General features: G+C 39.3%; 1 protein-coding gene across 1 annotated transcript in view; it reads left to right on the forward strand.

Moving 5' to 3' along the window:
• The first annotated feature begins 386 nt into the window (after window positions 1–386).
• BCHE (butyrylcholinesterase) overlaps window positions 387–23,950 on the forward strand; it is a 55,032-nt gene continuing 31,468 nt past the window's right edge. The window contains exon 1 of the mRNA XM_065674645.1: window positions 387–532. The gene's annotated coding sequence lies outside the window, so the exon portion shown is untranslated. The remainder of the gene's footprint in view (window positions 533–23,950) is intronic.

Consider the following 23,950-nt stretch of genomic DNA (forward strand, 5'->3'; position numbering starts at 1 on the left):
AATGATACTTTATTTCCAATAAATCAATGTGCAATCTAGCACATTCTACTCAAATGACAAACCAATCCTGTGAATTAAAACCACAAAAGTTTTAATTCAAAAGTTGAAGAAAAAAGAAAATCTACATGTACTTCTTTTGGATCTTGGAAAGAATTTTGAAAGAGAGAAAAAAACCCAGTCCTCTCAGCAACTATAAAAATACACTATAATAGTCAAAGGTCTCAGCAAAGTAGAAAATCCACAGATGTGTAAACAAAGCGAGCAGAAATATGTGTGTTTCCTTCAGATGTTTGTCAAAGTGTCCTTACTTCGGTACCTTATATGCATACAAAGAGTAGTGTATCTTTCGAGCCATGTGATGTTCCTGGCTCCTTACCTGACGTTTATCTGGCAGCAGGGAAACCAGCAAATGCGGATATATTGGCTGCTTGTTAGTTGGTTCTTGGCCTGAGAAAGCTCTTTCATTCAAAGAAAGAAGCAGCAAGACTGGAAAATCAGCTTTTGAGGTTGATCTTTTCTGCTTCCTTTTCAGGTAAGAGTTTTAAATGCAGGACAGGAAATGCTGATTTGATCAGACAGGGTTAGAGTAAAGAAATGCATGCTGTTCCCCATCCCCATTTCCATGCTAATTTGTTGCCAACATCATGGGTATAGCATTTTAGTAGTCAAGTGATGAGAACAGCACCAGCTGGACTGGTCGGCTTCGTGGCTGAGGGGTTCAGGTCCTTGGTGTCCATTAGTCCTGAACTTTGGACTGTCTCTTTGGTGGCTGACAGTCCTGTGCAGATTGTTGCTGGCACCACACCAAAACAGCTGCTGGGTGTTCAAAACTGCAGTCAGCCGTGCAAATCCCAAGTGCAGTTTGAGGAAAATGAACTGAATTGCACCCAAAGCCTGGAACAGTCTGCTAGACCTACCTTGCCTTGTGCTTTGAGCTGCGCACAGAGCACAGACAAAAAATGTTATGCAGGAAACTGGGGGTACTCCTCTGTGGGCACCCCAAAAGCGAATTAACTAATTGCTGATGACTAAAAATGACATATGGTTGGTCCTTTCTATACTCTTTATTCTTGAAAAAACAAAATGAGCTCTAGGAGAATGAATAGGCAGTTAAATGTATTTCAATACTTTACTATTATATTTTACTACTAAATAATCTCAAACAACCACAAAAAGGGTATATAGACACTTCTATGTCACACTGGGGGAACACTTAGTGACTCTATGAGATGTACAAACACATCTAAAGGCAAGGATTTGGCTGGTACCCGGCTTATGTGGGGTCATTGCTGTGCAACGAAAACTGGTGCAGGAATCAGCAGTGCTGTGCAGGAGAAAAAAACATCTATCATGGTGAAAAAAACATCTATCATGGAAAAAAAAAGTCAATGTCAGCCTTAAAATTTCACAGTAATACTGGAATGAGAATTAGCATTAGGTTGAGTAAACTGAGATAAAATTATACATCAGTGTGGAACGAAACTGCATGTACTCATTTCTCTTTAAAGTGTTAGCGGGACATCAAGGTGGAATTAAAATGTTTTAAATGTCAGTTTCTTCCATCTCCTAGATCCCACTGTGAATTTTCCAATCATCAAAAATCCAGCCATAATAAATGTACTTAAACTTCCGCTGCAGTCTGCAGCTATTTCTCTCTAGTTGATCATGCTCTCAGATGTCTTTTGTGCAAAGCATGTTATAAACAGAAAAATAGAGCAAACACGTCTGAGCTGATTTCTTTCTACTCCACTGGCACATAACTGGTGGCAATAAGGTTGATACTTCAAATGGGTTTTTCTTGGCACTGTAGTTGTGCTTTGAGATTAGCAAAACTCAAGACACTGAAGTTTACCATCACTTGATGGTGCCACTCAAAACGCTGTTTGTTTCTGCTGGGGAAGCTTTGTGCTTTTTGGTCTGGGGAAACTCCTCCTGTGCAAGGAGGCTGTTTGCAGCTAATCCTTGGTCACAGCTCATCAAGGCACTGCTGATATCCCCGCACTTTTGCAGTTAAAAATTACAGTTATTAATGTAACATGCGTGACAGCTTGCCGCTTGGAGCAGAGCACTGAGGCATGGCTCTTCAGCTGCCTCATGACACATGACTTTTGCTCAGCTTTTTCTCTTATCACCTCCCTGCCTACCACAAGGCCATCTGCCACAAGGACTATGGCACAGATGAAGTTAATCATTAGCTGATATAGTGGTGAGGTCAATTCTGTAGATAACTAAATTGATTAACATGTGTGACTTTGCAGTGGTGGTTAGTTACACCTTTGCATTCTTCGTCCTGGGATTAATCCCATTTTACAGATTTGCTTCTGGACAGGCAGCATTTGTGTTCAGATCTTTGGATCCTGGAGATGTCAGACTGCTCCAGGGTCCCTGAGCTCCTTAAATCGTCGCACAAACGTCTCTGCACTTCTACCATAACTAGCACACTTGTATTAGTGAGCTATAGCAGTAAATCATTGCATTTCTAAGAATTCTGAAAACCAAAGTTCCCAGGCTTTCCCCATTTTAAAAGCCTTGGAAAGGCTTCTCTTCCCTTTCTACACCTGTTTTTCTCTGGCAGAAGTATGACTGTTAAACAATTTTCCTTCCATGTTTTTAAAGTGAAGAATTTTTAATTTGGATGTATTTTCATCTCAAAATCCTTTCAGTCAATATAGAATTACAGAAAGTACCTTTCTGAAGACAAAAAACCTTCAGACATTTCCACTGAAAGGTGTGCGTGTATTTGTGTGTGCGAGTGCATGCTTGTCCTGGGTTCAGCAGTAGCAGTTATTTTTCTCCTTCTTAGTAGCTGGTGCAGCACTGTGTTTTGACTTTTGGCCTGGGAACTGGGCTGACAACGCTGATGTTTTTAGTTGCTGTTCAAATGTTTGGTCTGGCTAAGGACTTTCTGAGCCTCATACTCTGCCAGGGAGGAGAGAAAGCTGGGAGGAAGCAGAGACAGGACACCTGACCCAAACTAGCTGAAGAGGTATTCCATACCACAGCACATCATGCCCAGGATGTACAGAGAGTTACCCGGAAGGGCTAGGGCACTGCAGGGTTGGACTAGGTATCAGTTAGTGCTTGGGCAGGTGGGGTAGGGCGAGTTATCGGTCTGCTGGTGGTGAGGTGTTGTATTCTCTTCCCTTGTTATTTCCTTTATCATTATTATTATTGGTGGTAGCAGCAGTGGTTTGTGTTATACCTTAGTTACTAAACTGTTCTTATCTCAACCCATGGGAGTTGCATTCTTTTCGATTCTCCTCTCCGTCCCTCCAGGAGTAGAGGGAGGGAAAGAAGGGGGGAGTGAGTGAACGAGCTGCGTGACTTTGTTTAAACAATGACAATGCTCTGGACTGGGAATGTGGTTGCTTCCTGCCTTGAGCCAAAGCGGTTTACTTTGTACCTAGCAGAAGGGGAATATCAGTGCAAAGCTGCAGTGAGAAGGAATTTGGACAGAATTGTAGAAAAAAAGCCTGGGTACTCAATTCCTCCTGTCTCAGTTCCATGCAAAGAGGTGCATTTGTAGATTGTCTAGTGATAGTGTTTAATTACTACCTCACCTACAAATAATAGACAGATTAGGTCCTTATACTCCCTCCAGGTTATCCCAGCCCTACTTTGTACCATCTGCCATGCTTTTATTTCCTTTACTTCTTTATCCCTTTTCCCAGAGTCTCTCTGATTCAAGAAATTGTCTTTCCTCATTTCTCTCACCCAAAACAAAATAAATGGGGTCAATGATCCCAGAGGGAAGAATAGGCACTGGGCTCCTGTAGATCAAGTGTGAGAGGCAGAAGGAATGACTCTGGGCAGTCCAGTGGCCCTTCATTTCTGTATAGAATAATTACTTTTCAAAAAGCATTTATTTTTGTTTAATATGTTTTTTATCTATTGCTCTTGATGGCCTGCTCTCTACCAGTCTGACTTCAAAGAAACGAGACAAAGTTTTATAACTTAGGTTGGGAAGAAAAAGTATGGTTTAGATTTTCAAGTAAGTACATCATTCTGCAACGCTGAAAACATTATAGATTCATTTTATTTTTCAAATAAGACTATAATAACACAGTTACTGGCATACATCTTACTGCTGCTGTTGATGACTTCTAGACCTGAGACTGCAAGCCCTGTATTGGCTCAGGGCAGCCAAGGAAACGTGACAGAGCAGTCAGAAAGCAAAATTTACATCTTGGATGAGTTTCTGGTATTCCTGCATTTGTTTTCATCTCAAACTATCACACGAGCTTATTTGGTTCTGTAATGCCAAATCCACCCAAGTCATGCACTCAGGGACAATAGAATTTGACAGCTCCAGTTAATCTAGGGAAGTTTCAATGGAAGGGATGTACAGAAATAGAACCTAAGGTGTAAGATATTGATGTATTTTCCAATAATGATGAATATATTTCTGATCCCTCCATGCTTAGAGTGATTCTTTCAAATAGGGAAAGTGTGGACAAGGTTTACCTGTATGATGAGGGGAAACTAAATTGTTTCCTGTCTTCAAAAAGCCTGATAGACTGAAAAAGGTTTTCTTAGCTTAGAAATATGATGCAGCTAATGCAAATATTTTCATCTTATAAATTTAACTATAAAGAAATATGGAGAAAGAAACATGTGAGGAAATGGTAGCACTCATAACAAAAATAGTTTTACATACATTTATTCTAGAAAGGGGAGTAAGGTTTCTGATCACAAGTGATTGAGATTGTCAGTTATCTTCCATTAGAGGCAAAGTGGGCAAAAATCTACAAGATTATGCTTAATAAAGCAATGACTAAAATAATATATAATGATTTCTTATAACAGTAGAGGTCTGGACCTGATGAGCAGGAAGTCTTAAGGAATCTTGCTATGGAAGGAAAATAAAAATGTTTTTTTATTAAACAACATGTTCAGAAGGGAAAAATTGTGTAGAAGCTATCAGCCTGCTCCAGCGAACAGATGCTTTTTGGGATTATTAAATTTAGTAGGCCTTCTAGCTTAATTGAACTGTGTTCCTATCAGCTAAGTAACACTGAGGCATCTAAGGAAACTGAGATGCTACATTTTAACAAAACAAACTAGTATCCTCAGTCTTACCTTAATCCATGTATTTGAGGCAAGAGAAAGGAAAAAGACTAGAAAATACATATTTTAAAAATATTATGAACATAATTTTTGAATTTTTTATAAATCCTTAGCAATATCACTAAAGATCAGGGATACATTCTGAATTCCTTCCTTGATGGATATCAACTGCTGATTTTCATCACTTTCCCTACAGGGACCACCAAGACACGACAACTGCCAATCTTGCATTGTGAATTAAAGGCGATTGCTTTACATGTCCTAGACACAATCTGAAATAAAATACTATTATTGACTTCAGCTCTACATTATTCTCAAAAAAGGAAATGTAGTGTATAAGCTGGGGTTGTTTCCAACCACATATTTAGAAAAATTAAACATTTTAGATCACCTACACAAGGCAGCATTATTCATAACACAAATGAAAACATTATACAGTCACATATATCAATACATGCTGGCATAAGGCAACTGACTTTCTGAGATCGTTGCTTCATCAGCTGACAATGGAAATTTAATGTTTAACTTTGTTTTCTGCCAATTTCTCCTGCCATGATGATCCACTACAAAATACACCATGAAGACAATGTTCTGACTGAAACAACTGCTAATCAATTTATGTTCTGAATCATAAGTATTGGTTTTTACCTTGATATATGTGCAAAGGATAATTGAGTCAGATTTCTCTAAGTAGTGCAACCATGGCAGCTTTTAATGTTTTCATGATACTTCACGGTTGAAAGACTTTTGCTTGTTTTTCTGGTCAAAAAAGAAGCAGAACTGTGCACCAAACTGCTTTTACATTTTTGAAAGCTCTTGTTGCCTAGAAGTTATTGCTGATCACTTCTTCTGAACATTTTCCATATTTTCTGTGTTGTGATTGAAACTGAATTCAAAATTAAGAGGATGTGAAATAACAGCAAACTTTTTCATTGGACTTTATCTTTTTGCTAGTAATTGCTTGGAACACATTATCCAGTTTTGGATGCTTTTGAAGAATAAGCAGACATTTTTACTGAGTTGTTTAGAAGGTTGTTTTGAGGGTTTTTTGAGAGTTCAGAGTTTCATCTCTGAAACCATGAGTGTCTGTATTGGTAGATTCATGAATCTTCCTCTGCATGAAATTTCCTCTACCATTTTTTTTCCAGTTGTCTACATTTACTGGAAAAATTGTATACCATGTACTTCCATGGGAGGGGGGTTGGAACTAGATGATCTTAAGGTCCTTTCCAATCCTAACTATTCTATGATTCTATTCTATGATGAGCATCTGCATACAGACTGACTTAAACCTTTAAGACGGAGTTTACTTTGGATTTATAGAATCCTTTAGACACTGCATGCCATTCATTCAGACATAGTAGCAATGCTTTCTACAGCAGCAGTGTGGTTGACACATTTTTTTAACATACAAAGGAAAAATATGCTTTATCTGACTTACAGAGCTTCAGACTCACTGAATAGCACAAAAGAAAAATTGTCTTTGTTCTGATTTATGAGCAATCACTAGTAACACAGATTCTCCCCTTGGGACATTTCTGCTGAAGTGTAACCACATCAAGATTAAGCTTCCTCTTTGCATGCACCTAGTCTTGTGGGTGCTATTATGAGTTAAGACATAAGGACTAATCTAAAGCAAGCACGTTTTTATTGCAGTAAAGAGTGTAGAATATTTGCTGAGTAAGCTAGTACTTCTTGCTAGGGACTTACGGGGACAAAAATCAGTCCCAGCAGCAAGTATTGGGGCACATTGTATTAACCTCTCTGTATGTCAAGAATTAGATCACTTTTATTCTCCTTTGTTTTCTCTATCTCATGAATAGTTTTAATCCATGGTAGAAATTTACATTTTACCCTGTAGTTTTCAAATTTCTGTAATAAGTTTTGGTGACAGATTCTGTCGTAAGCATTCTAAAACTACAACTGACAAAATGATTTCCAGAAGCTGTCAGGAGAACTGGCTTCCCTGGATTTGGAGAAGGCTGAGGTTCTGAATGACTTCTTTGTCTCAGTCTTCACTGGCAAAGGCTCTGACCACAATGCCCAAGTCTTGAAAGGCAGACACAGGGACTGTGAGAATGAAGACCTTGGGCCCACTGTAGGAGAGGATCTGGTTCCAGACCATCTTGAAAACCTGAACACACACAAGTCCATGGGACCTGATGAAATCCATCCACAGGTCCTGAAGGAGCTGGCAAATGAAGTTGCTAACCCACTGGCCATCATATTTGAAAAAACATGGCAGTCAGGTGAAGTTCCTGATGACTGGAAAAAGGGAAATATAACCCCCATTTTCAAGAAGGGGAAAATGGAAGACACGGGGAATTAAAGACCAGTCAGTCTCACCTCTGTGCCTGGAAAAATCTTGGAGCAGATTCTCCTGGAAGGCATGCTAAGGCACATGAAAAACAACAAGGTGCTTGGTGACAGCCAGCATGGCTTCACTAAGGGGAACTGCTGCCTGACCAATTTGGTGGCCTTCTATGATGGGGTTACAGAACTGATGGACAGGGGTAGAACAGCTGATGTCATCTACCTGGACTTGCGCAAAGCATTCGACACTGTCCCACACGACATCCTTGTCTCTAAATTATCGAGACACAATTTGAGAGGTGGACCATTCGATGGATAAAGAACTGGCTGAATGGCTGCACTCAAATAGTTGTGGTCAATGGCTCAATGTCTGGCTGGAGACCAGTAACGAGTGGTGTCTGTCAGGGATCGGTGTTGGGACCGATCTTGTTCAACATCTTTGTTGCTGACATGGACAGTGGGATTGGGTGCGCCATCAGCAAGTTTGCCGATGACACCAAGCTGTGTGGTTCGGTTGATATGCTGGAAGGAAGGAATGCCATCCAGAGGGACCTTGATATGCTTGTGACGTGGGCTGATGCCAACCTCATGAAGGTTAACCATGACAAGTGCAAGGTCCTATACCTGGGTCGGAGCAATCCCAGGCACAGCTACAGGTTGGGCAGAGAAGAGATTCAGAGCAGCCCTGCGGAGAAGGACTTGGGGGTGGTGCTAGTCGATGAGAAAATGAACATGAGCCAGCTTCAGTGTGCACTCGCAGAAAGCCAACCGTATCCTGGGCTGCATCAAAAGAAGCGTGACCAGCAGGTCGAAGGAAGTGATCCTGCCCCTCTACTTTGCTCTCATGAGACTTCACTTGAAGGATTGTGTGCAGTTCTGGTGTCCTCAACATAAAAAGGACATGGAACTGCTGGAACAAGTCCAGAGGAGGATCACGAGGATGATCAGGGGACTGGAGCACCTCCCGTATGAAGACAGGCTGAGGAAGCTGGGTCTGTTCAGCCTGGAGAGGAGAAGGCTGCGTGGAGACCTCATGGCAGCCTTCCAGTATCTGAGGGGGGCCTATAGGGATGCTGGGGAGGAACTCTTCATCAGGGATTGTAGTGACAGGACAAGGGGTACCAGGTTAAAACTTAAACAGGGGAAGTTTAGATTGGATATAAGGAAGAAATTCTTTCCTGTAAGGGTGGCGAGGCACTGGAACGGGTTGCCCAAAGAAGCTGTGAATGCTCCATCCCTGGCTGTGTTCAAGGCCAGTTTGGACGAAGCCTTGGGTGAGATGGTTTAGTGTGAGGTGTCCCTGCCCATGGCAGGGGGGTTGGAACTAGATGATCTTAAGGTCCTTTCCAACCCTAACTATTCTATAATTCTATGATTCTAAGATAGGCTGAGAAAGTTGGGGCTGTTCAGCCTGGAGAAGAGAAGGCTGTGTGGAGACGTCATAGCAGCCTTCCAGTATTTGAACGTGGGCTATAGGGATGCTGGGGATGGACTCTTCATTAGGGACTGCAGTTATAGGATAAGGGGTAACTGGTTAAAACATAAACAAGGGAAGTTTAGATTGGATTTAAGGAAGAAATTCTTTCCTGTTAGGGTGGTGAGGCACTGGAATTGGTTGCCCAGGGAAATTGTGCTTGCTCCATCCCTGGCAGTGTTCAAGGCCACGTTGGACAGAGCCTTTGCTGACATGTTTTAGTGTGAGGTGTCCCTGCCCATGGCAGGGTGTTTGGAACTTGTTGATCTTAAGGTCCTTTCCAACCCTAACTATTCTATGATTCCGTTATTCTATGATTTTATCTCCATTTTTTAATCATGGAGTGTTACATTCACTTTTATTGCCCCATCCAAAACACTGGACACATCATAGTAGTAGTTTCTTCTCAATAATTTGGACAGTAGTAAATCTGAAAATGTCCAACATATAACTACCTTCTTTCTGAATTGATAGGTTCACATCTCAGATTTAGAGAAGCAGGCTATAATAGTGCTACTGTGATTTTCAGCAGCTAAAAGTCTGGTTATATTCTTTGGGACACAATTTTAAGAAAGAAAGCAACTGTGCACCATGTCATTCACAACTAAAGTGTGATCTACAAGCTAGGATGGTACTAGATGCCCACTGGGAGCTGAATAACCCAAATTGTGTTTCTTGTGTTTTAGCAATTCCTTATCCAGTGTATTCCCACTGAGGTGCATGAAAAACAGAGCTAAAAGCTGTTTTTCTTAGAGCACTATAAAGGAAGACAAAAGACAGTTTATGTTACATCAATTGAGGAGGAGAGCATACATAGAAATGCTACTCCAGCGCCACGCAAAAAGTTGAAATGTAGTTAAAAGGTTTTGGAATATTAAAAATAGAATATACCGTCAAATGTTTAGTGACATGGAAGTTAAAATTCAACTAAATGTGACTCTATATTATTTTGTCAAGGTTTAAAGATTTGGGGTCCTGGTTTAGTTTTGTGTTTTCTTGCATCACAAACCCCTGAAACTGTTCTTATTTATCTAGTTTTATGAGAGAAAGTATCAGGATCCTTATATGAATCTTAGCCAGTTTTTCTTTTGGCTATCTCATGTAAAACTAGCAGGTGGTGGGTTCAAAAACAAACTAAAAGGAACAGTTTTTCATGGCTCATGTACTTTTGCAACAGATCTTGTCACCAGATGTTCTGGATGCCAAATGTTTACAAGGTTGCAGAAAGCACTTGGACAAATTTAAGGAAGAAGAATCTCTGAGTGGCAGTAAGATAAAAAAACATCTCTTTATTGAGACTTAGTTTTTGCTGGCCAGAATGTTTTACCTGTACTATTGTAGGTTTAGCCTGTTCTTCTACTTTACTTTTGCAAACTTCCCTGGCATTTGTCAGCGGATCTTTGGTCAGACTTGGCACTGCCATTCTTACACATTCTTCTTTTGTAAAATTTCTGAGAGGTGTTTTTATTTCTCAGCAGTTAACATATCTCCTTAGTCATACGTAATGGAAAAGTAATTTTAAGTCACAGCACAATCTGAGGTGATAGGTTATGTAGAACAAATAAAAAAATAATTCTGCTCAGTTCAGTGATGATTTACTTAGCAACTGTGTAATGGAATACCTGAAATAATTAAATATATTCAGAAATCAACAAGAAATACAGTAGTCTAGGTATAATATATGAAAAAAGCATAATCTGAAAGGTATTCTGAAAAAAATATGGGTTAGTCCAGCATGCCAGAGGCACTCATAAGATTCAAAGAGTTAGTCTAGTGCAAGGAACATTGAGGTTCCAACTGCAAATGGCCATGCTGTCCAGCACCTTCACCAATCTTTTACCTACTCAAAGTGTCGTCCAAGCTCTCTCCTCACTACTCTCCTGACTTTTCAAATAGCATATACTTTAGAAATACTGAAATATTTTATGCTGGGGCGGGGCGGGGGGTGGGATGGGGCGCCGAGGGGTTTGGGGGGAAGGAATAGTAATAAAAGTCAGCTGCAGTGATGAAAATTAATGGATGGTTTGCTGGAAATTGCACTAACATCAGTTCCTGGTTTAGCTTTGTGGTGTTTGCACTCTAAGCCTGTGCAGATGGATTATTTACTTTATTACCTGAATTTCATGGCCTGCAAACACTGTCAGTGGTTTAGAAAGTGAGCCAAAGTCCCATAAAAAATTCTGATCTGTATAATTAAAAGGAAAATGGGTCTGAGGAACTTGTTTTCATTCTGTTTTTTGAGGATTTTAGGGTCTTCCCAGATGAATAACAGCTATCAGATGAGCACAGTTGCATAGCTCTGTGGTGATGTATATTGCTTAAGGGCAACAGCACAACCTGGTGGTTTATGGTTATTTTAATACATCAGCTCATGTATCTGCTGAAGAAAACACAGGAATTTCCTTTCCCTGGAAACCAACTCATTGCCTGTACAGAACTGAAGCTGTTTTTCATTAATTCATTTGTAAGATACCATTTTACCTGAGGTTTTCAGAATAAATAGAAAAGACTGCAAGGGTATATGCAAAAAGATAAATTAATAGGTCCTTTCCAACATCTGAGATTCTGAAACCTTGAGGCACTGTTGTGATGAGCCATTTCTTCTGGTTTTGTGCTGGATATGTCTGATTTTTTGTCCCAAGATAATAGCTAGAGGCATATAACTACAAAAAGCTTGCAATATGCACTATGCAAAAATTTCCAAAAAAAAAAAAAAGACAAAAGGAAAGTGTGTGTGGAAAAAAATACAAGTTTGTCTTGCTTCCTTTTTCTATTACGATGAAGCCAACCAAAGTATGTAATACATTTACAAAGAATTAATATTCAAATACCAATAGTAATATATATTCTCTTTCTTCTGTGTCTTCAGGGTATGTGACGCTGTTCAGAGTGTATCTTATGTCACAGTGAAATGAAATGGGTGCCAAATGTGATCAGACAGAATTTTCAAATAAAATTAATTACATTTTGCCTGATTCTGAAGAATGGGCTATGTTATTACTAGCTGGCATTGGTGCGGTTGCTGAATAGAATTCTTACAAACTACATATTCAGTTCATTTACTGATCATATAAAATGGGACAAAAGCCACTAGCTGTAACTAGAAAGCTGGTACCAGTCTGATGATGGGGCTGGTTCTGATTCTGTGCAAGCCTTTTTCATCTTCAGGACATGTCCAAAACACTGTTTTCTCAGTTTCGCTTAACTTGGTGGAAAGAACCTTTGAGTTCAACCTGTGTGGGTTTGGATTTGAAAGGGATCTTAGAGACCTTTACCAAGGCACTGAAATGCTGAAGTGCTTTGAGACTCTGTCATCGTTTAAACAAAGACAGCCATAAATCACGCAATCGCTCTCTCACTCCCGCCCTTCTTGCCCTCCCTCTACTCCTGGAGGGACGGAGAGGAGAATCTAAAAGAATGCAACTCCCATGGGTTGAGGTAAGAACAGTTTAGTAATTAAGGTATAACAAATCACTACTGCTGCTACCACCAATAATAATAATGATAAAGGAAATAACAAGGGAAGAGAATACAACACCTCACCACCAGCCTACCGATAACTCACCCCCACCCCACCAAGCACCGACTGATACCTCGTGCAACCCCGCAGTCCTCTAGCCCTTCCGAGTAAATCTCCGTTACATCCTGGGCATGACGTGCTGTGGTATGGAATACCTCTTTGGTCAGTTTGGGTCAGGTGTCCTGTCTCTGCTTCCTCCCAGCTTTCCCTCCTCCCTGGCAGAGCATGAGGCTCAGAAAGTCCTTGGCCAGACCAAACATTTGAGCAGCAACTGAAAACATCAGCCTTATCAATACTGTTCCCAGGCCGAAAGTCAAAAACACAATACTGCACCAGCTACCAAGAAGGACTGCTACTGCTGAAACCAGGACACCATAGTAGCATTGTTTTATGCAGTGAAGATTTCTGTAAGTTTTCCAATGAAATGCTAAGATTTCTCATTGCTTTATCTTTGTGCTTTAGTCCTGTTCATGTCTGAAGTACGGCTCACAACCTTGGTTAAAAAAAACACTTTAGTCCACATGGAAGTATGATTAATGCATTTAAACTCACAATTCAGCTCACACCTAAGTTTCATTTACTTTATTGTTATCAAATATATGTGAAATGTAAAGTGTTCTGAAATTTATGAAAAGTTTCTTCTGCTTTAGCTTATTATAGAAGAAACACATCATTACATAAATATGATAAAATACTCAGAATACCAGATATTTCTGAAAAACTGCACAAAGAGCTTTGGAAAAGTGAAGGGGTGCGGGAAGAGAGAAAAGAAATAATTGTTTTCTTTTCCTTGAGTGCTGAGTTAGAGGACAAAATGTCATAGGCCAAATCCTGTTGTTCACAGCCTTTCCCTGTAATCCACTGAAGTACAGGGAGGCAATGCAATTCCCACTTCCCTGCATCCCACTGAAGCAGGTACTGGAATTATGCTCTGCTCTGCCACAGCTAGACATAACTATGAACAGAAAACAAACACATCTCAGATTAAATGCCTTTGTGCCAGCCTCCCACACATCCTGCTTCACAGTGAAAGAACGTCAGAATATTTTTCATCTTGTTAAAAATTATTGGCGAGCAGAGTGACATCAGGTCTACCTACTTAAAATGTTTTCATCACTCAATAATTATAACCCATCAGTTCAGACACTGCTTTTCACTTTGCTATCAGAGTAGGTGACAGTTTTGATTACTGGATGAAGAACCTCAGCTGGGTTGAGCTGACATATCTCCCTCAGTATCTACTGTCATAACTGCTGTGTAGTGTCTGGGGCAGCACGGACACACCCCACTGCTGATCCGTCCTCTACTCTGCTTCCCTTACTGTTTGCTAGTTTTCCCATATTTTCATGTCAGCAAAAAGAATTTGTCAAAAACAACCTACTACTTGGGGACATCTGCCAATGCTGACAACTGAGTATCTAACCCCCCCTCAGAGAATAAGCATGTACCCAGTTTTCGTGCTTGGGCAAGATATAGCTCATTTTTCCATTTTAAATGGAGTGAAATAGAGAGGGTCTGTATTGTTTTTACAGTGCCATTCATGCCAAGTGAATGCTGTATCAGCATTTGCAGTGCATTTAGAGGGTGAATCATCTTTTACTCAGAGGAGTAAAAATTCTGTAGTATAAATTCAATGTGTCCCCATACATGTCCACCAAATTGTGTTCTCATTGCTAACATTTTGGTATTAAATTATTTAGGTCAGCTTAAATTTGGAAAGCAACAAAATAAACACAATTTTTGACTCATTTACATGTCTATGAATATTGTAAAATGGTTTGTTTCCTAAATTAAAAAGATACAAGTAATCTGGCAGGAAAATAAGCAGCAATATTTTTGCTATATTTTTGAAAAGCTGGTTGTAACAGTCAGTAACAGAAGAATAAGTGGACGCCTGGAAAATAAAAATTCAGATTACTTTTAGCATGCACTGGATCTGTGGATAGTCAGGCTTGCAATTTCATAATATTCCTTTGAACTAGATAATATTTTGAGTCTTTGCCTAATGGTTTTACTAAATACTGTTGCAGATGTGGATAGCACACTTTCGCATTGTACATCTTTAAAGATCTTAGGGTTGGTATATCAATAACCATGATCCGGTGATTAAGGACTGCCTAATAGCATACATTGTCAGGATACGGAGTATCGCATTAAAGGTCATTAATAGCTCTATCCCGTGCACTCACATGATGTGACATAGCAGGTGTCTTGTGGAGAAACTTACGGAATCCTGTCAAAGGTAGACATGCTAATAACTGCAGTAGGCAGTGGCATATTGCACTGTGACTGGAGTCCTTCCTGCTTCCTTCTGACTGACTTGTCCTCACTGCCTGCCCTCATTCTACCTCTAATTTTCACTGCTGTTGAGGTGCCAGCTTCTGCCAAAACCTCCAGAATTCATTTCTGACTGATCCTATCTCAGACAAACACCTCTCTGTTCTTCTTTATGGGAAGGAGCTTCCCACAAACATTTCCACACAACTTTACCACCAATTGCCTTACAGTCATGTGGCTATATGCTGTATGTTGCTTTGCGGTTTACAGTGTGCGTGTCCCATCTTTCTGCTTCTACCAGATGCCACTTATCTTGCACTGAAAGCTTTTTTTCACTAAAGATGCTCATAGCCATCCCATTATATGCGAAGTCCTGATCATGACTGAAACTCCAGTCATGGAGAGAAGACCTGGTAGCACTTTCTGAGACAAAGGTTTGTTCTGTATAAATGTGCAATAAAATTTCCATACAATAAATCCAAAGAGATCTTGCTAAGGATCTTTAACCCAGTAATGGGGCAGAGAGAACACTTTAGAAAGTGTCACCAATCAGTAAATGAAGGTTGTTCTTTGAATGTTTGCTGTGTGAATGCTGGTTATCAGCACCAGATTGTGCATTTACTGCAGTGTCACTAACAACTCCAACAGATCTTTGGGATTTTACTATTCTTTGAGAATCCCATGCCCATTATTCAAGTGAGATTGTTGGGAATCATCTTCGGATGTGGAGGGACGCAACTCGTCTGTCATTCAGCCACTTTATTGACTATTTATTCGACATATATATTTATTTATCCATTATCCATATATATTTATCCATTGAGGCACAGGAAGTACTTCTGTACGTTCTGCTGCTGAGTCTGTGTGTGGAGCAGAAATGACTAAGCTGGAAAATCTCTGCTTAATACCCACAGATCCTTGGGATCCTGGCTCATATTTTAGCTCCAGTGTAGCATACTAGGTAGACATCCCTTGCTGTTGAACAGCCCTTTGATAGCTCATCCCATAGCAATCTTATATCCAGGACAAGAGATACCAAAAGAAGAACTGCTTAAGACAGGGGCTGACTTCCCATGTTTAACCCCCATTGCTCAGGGTTCAAAAGCTTTAAGTCCACAGAGCAGACACCAGAGCTTGGGGGTGGTTTTATGTATATGTGTATATATATATATATATATATATATATGCATGTATGTATGTATATATCCTACTGATTATTTATTTGATTATCGAAAATCAATGCATATTTATGTTTACCATGGCTCAGTTCTGAAGGCTGTTAGGTACTGACTGTGCACAGTCCCATTTTCTGCTGGCCGACCAGATGGCATTTGGGTTTGTTTGCAGAGATGAGCTGGACATGTGTAGGTGTGCGTATTGGGATGGGAAGCTACCCACAGACACACTGTGGCTGCAGTAGCAAGTAGGGCAGCTTGGTGAGAGCAACAAAAGAGCCAGTTCTGAGGATCTGATGATGTATACACTGCAGGGCTTTTTATTTCTTTATTTCTTTCCTTATTTTTTTCTTTCCTGAGTTTGTAGAAGCTTGAGACTGATCCTATAGACTGAATCTCCATTTCCCATGCATCAGGTATTCAGCATGAGCTAAATTGCTACTGTCCAGGCACCCATTGCTGAAACATCTGTCTCAGCATTAGCTTGAAATCATTTGCACTGGGATCACTTAAGCCCAAAAAGACAATAATTTGGGAAGCATGGGAAAGAGCTGGATCTGTTCACTTGGATTCTCTTTCATCAAACATCTTGTTTCCTGTCCATTTTGGTATAATTACCTCAACAATATTTGATAAATTTTATTTCTTGCCCATTTTCCCTTGAAATAGCTTCCAGGCTTCTCTATAAAGCCCTGTCTGATTCAGCTCTTTTCTTATTTCATGCACCAATACATAATTCTTGTACAGAGTTTTACTGATTGGTTTTCTTAGCATTATCTTATTTTGCTGTTTTATGGCTGTTGTTAACATTTATTAGAAAAACTATATTTTATACTCTGCATGTAGGAACATCGCTGCACATTTTTTGGCAACACTGAGAAAAGCTGACTGAAAATTGGAGGGGTGGAATGAAAGGAGGAGAAGAGAAAAGGCAGCATAAGAGAGTTAGCAAATTGCTTCTCACTTTTCAAATGGTTAAATGCTGAACACTGGTAAATGTCCTTTCACTGAGGACAGTTCATATATAAAAACAAGTGTGCTTAATCAGAAAGGCAATACCACATGCACTTACATTTCTTAGTGTGACATTCAAAATCTTTGATGTTTCCATCAGCTGGTGATGGGAGGGTTTTTTTTTTTTTTTCATGAACACAAAAATTAAAATAATTTGGATGTTTCCACAGAGTAAATCTTATCAAGTCTTTCACTTTATTAGTCCAGTGGCACTAGGAAATAGACTGACATTTTATTAAAGCTGTGTTCCTGCTGGATAGGCACTGAAAAGCAAACTGTGTAAAACTTAACTTAGCACCTGCCTGCCTACCTGTGGATTTTCTTCAATGCAAGTGAGTCACTGCTTTGGCAAAAATGAAGGTATGTGGTTTTGTGCCATAATATTCCATCTGTGCCTTCTAAATCCATTTCCAGACCAAATCCTAAATACAACCTTTATTATGATTAATTATTGTGCACTAAAGATTCACAGCTGTGGTGGTGGCTCCAACAGCCACTGGCAGCTCCTGGGCAGACTGCTCTGAAGTGCTTTTTCTTCCCCATGCTGCGTCTACCAGCTCAGGAGCCCAGGACTATTCTGCAGTAACTTTTGATTTTTGCCAGTGTGACTTAGAAACTGCAACCTCTGAATCCCAGGGGCTGGCTTCTCTTTACTGTGAAAAATGGATGGAAATGCTGCTTTTATTCAAGATTACCATCAGAAAGTCTTCAGTCTTTAGTAATATATTGAGAGGAAACCTACCAAACTGCAGCTATAAAACTGGGGGATTTAAAACAAACCAAGAATGATGGTGTTCTAAAGTTCTGGGTGTCTGAATGTAAGTCAGTCTTTTTTATGATCTTGGGCACACCTTTCAGTTTCCCGGTAACTTTGGTCTGATAACTTCAATAGAAAGTCTTCCAGGTTATGGGCTCTCTTTTTGCATTGTGGACTGAACCTCCCTTCAGGCAAAAGTGAGAGAATGAGCAGAGAATCATACCGTTCCTGCAAGTGCTAAAAATGCCTTTACTCCTCAGACAAGGTGCTCAAGATCTGTCCATGGTGCCATGTTCTCTATCAGTGTACTGAAGTTTCCTTCCCTGTTTCAACTTGTTGCAACCCCCACTAAGGAAAAATACCCTTATGAATTGTTTTCAGTGCTAAAATGCTACTACATCATAAGGAGAAAGAGGCTGGAGAAAGTCAGTGTTGTTTCAGGCTTGCATAACTTCCTTTGTGCAAACAAAGGCAACAGGAAGGAAAAGATGAGTTTATGGTGTAGTTTAATATATCAGAAATCTGCATAGGGCAGAATAATCATGAGCAGAATGTAGTGTTAAGAAACTGATGAAGGTTACTGAAGAAGAATAATTCTCTTTTACAAAATAACATCTTCTAATAGCTATATATTATTAATGTTTTGTCAGAAACAATATGCCCTTAATATTTTTATTTGTATCCTTGAACTTCATATGGAGCATCGTATTTTCAACATCATATTACCTTTAAGTTAATGTTATGTACTTAATGCATAGACATATAGCAAGACTTGAGGGAGTCTACTGTGCTTTACCACTAAGCCACCTGTTCTGACAACTTTGCTTTTCAAGCAGATGGCACTGTGATGAATGACCTGATATTCACCACTCATGGCATCTTCCTGAAAAATTTGCACAGATGTTTATAATGAGATTTTCATGATTACACAACAGTTACATATGCAGAGAACGAAGAAGCCAGGGAGTTTGCTTCTCTAATGGGACTACAACAGTGCTCAGCAGTATCTGAGCTTTTATGAGCAGAATGGTCTCTGGGCATGACCCTATGGCAGAAATCAGTTGTGTCACTGGGGTAACAAAATAAGCACAACCTCTTTCATGGTTGTCTGTTTTTCCAAGAGTTATATTTCTTTCATGAAACACATAGGTGAAGAGATCAAACCAGATGAGAATTACAGAAAATAAAGGAAAAAGAGCTCTGGAATATTTTTTAGTTTTGCCCTTATGCAGGCATAGAGAGGAAAAATAAAACATGTGACCTGATGTTGACCAACATCTACTCTTCCTTCCTCCTACTTAAAGCTACTGAAGAGGTGCAGCCCAGCTGCTTTCATTGCATGCAGGCTGCAGTAACCTCTCAAACTTCCTCTCTCACAGGCTTCAGATCCACACAGAGCAAGAACAGGGCACAAGTGGATCTCAAGTTTTATCTCCTAACAAACACCTATTATTTTCACTAAAATCCATAGTTGCATCATATTCAGGTGCTGTAACCCATTTATTGGAGATGGGACAGGGGCACTTCTTTCCTCTCTAACTTGTTTCCTCTGTAACTTCCCACCTGCAGATCCCAGCAGGTCCTGATGCAAGGCTCAATTCATTCATTCCTATTTTCAACACGCTGGATGAAATTGAAATCTGAAAACTGCAGTGGCTTAAGATAAACCTTTGAACATATCTATGGCATTTTTCATTAGAGATGTGTATCCCTCCTGTGGATGCAGAAACTGAAAGATGGAGGATCATGTTAGTGATAAGGCGTAAAGAGTGAGAACTGAGAGAACTGAGAATCAGGAATGAGTTCCCACCTTCCAGATACAAATTCTACTTAACAAATTCAAATGAGCTCATTTATCCATCAAACTTCTTAGTTATTCACAGAGTTTGGGTATGAGAGGACATGTTATCCTTGTGAACTTCACACTGTTGTCAGTAGGTGATTACCAGCAACCCAGCTTGCTTATTCAGATGTCTTTAGATAATTTAAAACAGTTAGACTTTACTATCAGTAGGAAAGAAAAAGGAAACAAAAATAAAAATCAGTTATATTGTAAATTAATTAATCTGCAGAAATCTGTGAAACCTAATTTATAATTTAATTAGCTTTATCATGCTCACACAAGATTTCAGCTCTTTGCTGACACTCCGATTTTGCCCATTTTCTTACACGCTAAAGAGCAGGCTAAAATAACATCATGCAAGACATTGCATATGCATTCATTATTTTTTTACTTTGTTTATTGAATCAGATATGAGACAAAATACTGAGTTATGTAAAGGTATCATAAAGAATTAAGAGTAAGTGAACATTCAAAAGGAATAATAGCAATAATAATACCTTTATCTTTTAACTGGCTGTATTTTCTCATTGGCTGTGATTTCTCCAAGAATTTTATAAAGGTACAGACCATAATTGTGCTAATAAAGAGGAAATTATACCTATAATTAGAGTAATAAGGAAAAAGGTACAGCGGATCATAATTGAACCAGTAAGAGGAAAATATAATCATGTTTAATGTCTTCTATGACTGTTAGTGTCTTCTGTATACTTAATAAATTGGTATCCATTTTCAAGGTATGTATCTAAGACAATTTTCCTAATATGATCAAATTACTCTTCAGGTCTGTGCCTGGGAACTTCTGCTAGTCCTGGAAGCTCCTCTGGAGTGAGGTTTCTTTGAATAACCAGAATAACAACAGAATTTCAAACAGGTCTGACAACCAGATATAATCACCTGTAGCAATGTTTAAGCTCTTTCCAGATTTATTTAGGGTGAACCTGGTTTACGTTCAGGGGTATTCAAAGGTGTTTTGTACAGCACCAAGTATGAGATTTGCAAAAGAAAGACAGAAGGAGGAGGAAGGTGTAACTTTTCTGGGTCATTGTATTGGGCATGGAAAGATGCTCTGCAAGTAAGTGAAAGTATTTATTTCCTAATATGCAAGGTATAACATGAAAGCAAGCTCCAAAGGCAAACATCAGTAGTTCCTTGCTGCTGCTGAACACCTATCTTTTGTGTTTTTTACATGAAGATTCCACAGCCTGCAGCTTTTCTGGTTTTCCTTCTGAGTCCTTGAGCTGCTGTCTCCGTCTTAGCAATCATAACTGTGGCTATTTTACCTTTCCTATCTTGTACAGCTTGAGTTTGCTTGTTTTCCTCACAGCTTTTTCTCACAACGTAGTGGTTTTCTCAAAGATCTGAGCCAAGGTCACACAGATGTTCAGCGTAAAAATGCAGCCAGGGATGAGGGACAGCCAAGCCGCCGCTCAAGATCTTACCAGGGCTGGATTTTTTAAAAACCTCCCTGCATTTTCATACCAATGATATTTCATATATTTTATCTATAATTTGCCTTTTGATTTTCCCCTCAGCAACTAAAATATACTCCATCCCTGGCAGTGTTCAAGGACACGGCAACATGGTTTAGGATGAGGTGACCCTGCCCATGGAAGAGAGGTTGGAACTAGATGATCTTAAGATACTCTCCAAACCAAACCATTCTATGATTCTATGATTTTACATGCTAATAGCATGTAAATATTTCCTCACACATGCACACACTTCATATGCGATATCCTTTACTTTTTTGCAAAGCTTTTCAGACCAGTCATATTTACAGGATCCCAGATGCTCTTTGTGAGGCTGTAGTTGGCTTGGAAGGCCAGGATCAAAGCTGATGAATGGGACCCTCCACATGCAAGTAGACCTTGAAAGCTCAGAATCTCTTGTAGATTTCTCAGCTCTATTAGGTAAATCCTGAAGATAACCCAGAATGTGCATAATTTAGGATATTAATAAGTGTAAAGTTCTCCATATGATTAGGAAATATCCCAAAGGGCAGTTTAATAGTGAACTAAATCAAAGGGCAGTTTAATAGTGAAATAATCATAACAAAAATGTTTGATAATTCTATAGTATGTATTTTTTAAAAATTCTCTCTACTTCTTAGCCTACTAAATAACATTCTTTCCTAGAGCTGGCCTTTGCTTTCTTTTCTTAAGAGACTTGGACACCTCCCATATAAAACTCCTACATCAGTGTGACATCTGTTTCATATGTACATGTACACATTCTATAATGAAAAGATACCGCTATCTTTGGTGGTGATATTCGAGAACTTTGCCTTCAATGAAAATTTACTTAACCCCCCGGAACCCCCATAGGTTGATAGATGGAGCTATCTAAAAGTACTAGTATATGTACACGTATGTATGTATATATGTATATATTTATAACAGCATTTATATATACACACACACACATATATATGTATGCCGTTCTATCTGCTAGTTTGTACCTCCTTTCCTTTCAAACTCCCAAAGGAAAACTGAGAAAATGACCAGTCTACACTGAATTACTAAAGGCTTTAAATTTATTTAATTTCTAATTTTCAAGCAGGTATTTTTAGTAAGCTAAGTAATAACTAAAATAAGTGTTTTCTTTCACATCACACAGTTGTAAAACTTTAATTTATATGTAATTTTTTTAATTAAAGGAAAGAATTATAGAAAAGGGCTTGGTTTTCTTTAAAAGGACAGCAAAATAGTTTAACATTAGACTGAAGTATAATAGTCGAGAAGTGAAACAGTCTAAACAGTCTGTCCTAATGCCCCCCTTCCCTGAAGACATCTAGGTAAACCCAAGGCTGAACTCAGTATTTTCTACCACCTAAGAAACAGCCTGAAACAGTTTATTCACCTTGTCAGAGTCCATAGAAATGCTCCATATTTTGTATTCGGTAACTGTGTTTGGCTCAGAGCAGGAAGCTGTTCCAGGTTCCCTTGGCGCTGTACTGGGAAGAAGAGTGGGGTGAAGAGAGGGAAAGGGAGCAGCTGTGACAGCTGATGTAGGACACTATGGACGATGCTGGAAAACAGATGAAACCTGAAACAACATTTTTAGTGTTTGAGTATCTTACTGTTACTCTACAGCTCAAGGCAGCAATGAGGGCTGAGAATACAATGGTTTGCCATGAGCACCAGTAGCGCTTTGTTTAGTAGTGGCTTCTAACATGATTTTGAGCTTATGATTCATTCCTCTAATGTCATGTAAATGAAGCAAACGTGTGTCAACCTGGCCACATTTCCAAAAGAGTTCAAGAGGCATTAGACAAAGCCAGTGAATGTGCCTGTCAGAGAACATTGATTATTGCCTTTATTTAAAGATCACAACTTAGCTTTTCCTGCAGGAAACTGCATTTGAAAAGTTGTTATCAGCAAGAATTGCCACTATTGATGATTCCAAATCAATCCTATTTTGTTATTAAATATTTCTATTACTGAGATAACATTCTTGGCTAAGGATTCTGAATTCCCAACTAGCAATTATATTGAATACTTCCATACTGAAATCTTAAGGATTTATAACCTGGTTTAATCTTTGACTGGGACATATTATCTCCAATGAACATGTCCCTGCAATATACCTATTGAATGTTCTTATCCTAAAAGTAAACAGTAAAATTAGTGGGAGAAACTGAATGAGCATGCTTTCTTAAGATTTTCTCTATGAAAACATTCTTTCATATGCTAGCTCTTAAAAATAATTTGTAGCCTACATATTAAGGTCTATAAACTTCATACTTAACTTTTTATTTCTGCTTTATTCCTGTCCAATGCATTGCCAAATATTGCTTTTGTGTAATTGAAACAGAACTGTAGTTTGATTATTAAACAAAGAGACTGTAATTGTCTTCAGCTGTAATGGGGTAAGCAAAAGCTCCCAGTAGAAGTAAACCTGAAACAGTGAAAAAGTTTCTTTTTTCCAGAGCAGAACCAGAGAGACAATGCTAGGGGGCCAGCAGCCTCACCACCAAGGGGTGGTCTTCTGGTTTCAAGTGGTGGCTTGGGGATGTGGGTTTGATAAGACATTTTGCAAGTGGTTGTATGCAGTCTATTTATTTTCTCCACCCTTCTTCTCTATTCTGCCTTCATTCGTACCTCAAAATATTTGCAATTACAGGATATGTCTGTAGATGCAACCCTGACACCTCTGACCTGCAGTTTAGACTGGTTTTGCTTCTGAAGTGCTGAACTGTGGTGGAAACAATGCTTAAAAGGTTCAGGTAAAAGGAGGGTATGAGGTGTACTAAGCAGCATAAGTGATTTCGTATTTGAAGCCTAAGAGCAGGGAGAAAACAGCGTGTGATGCCATATGAGTACCATTTTTAACACTAACATCAGATGAGGACAATGAAGCTTTCTGCTGTATCCTGCAGATGGCCATGAGTCAAGTAATGCAACTGATGCTTGCCAGTTGTTGACATGTCTGTGCAGAGGACACTCCTTTTTTATCTGTCACAGTTGCTTAAACCCAAAAATAACTCCTTATCATACAGTGAAAAGTTTGA

Source organism: Lathamus discolor, chromosome 3 (assembly GCF_037157495.1).
Source record: "Lathamus discolor isolate bLatDis1 chromosome 3, bLatDis1.hap1, whole genome shotgun sequence".
NCBI lineage: Eukaryota > Metazoa > Chordata > Aves > Psittaciformes > Psittacidae > Lathamus > Lathamus discolor.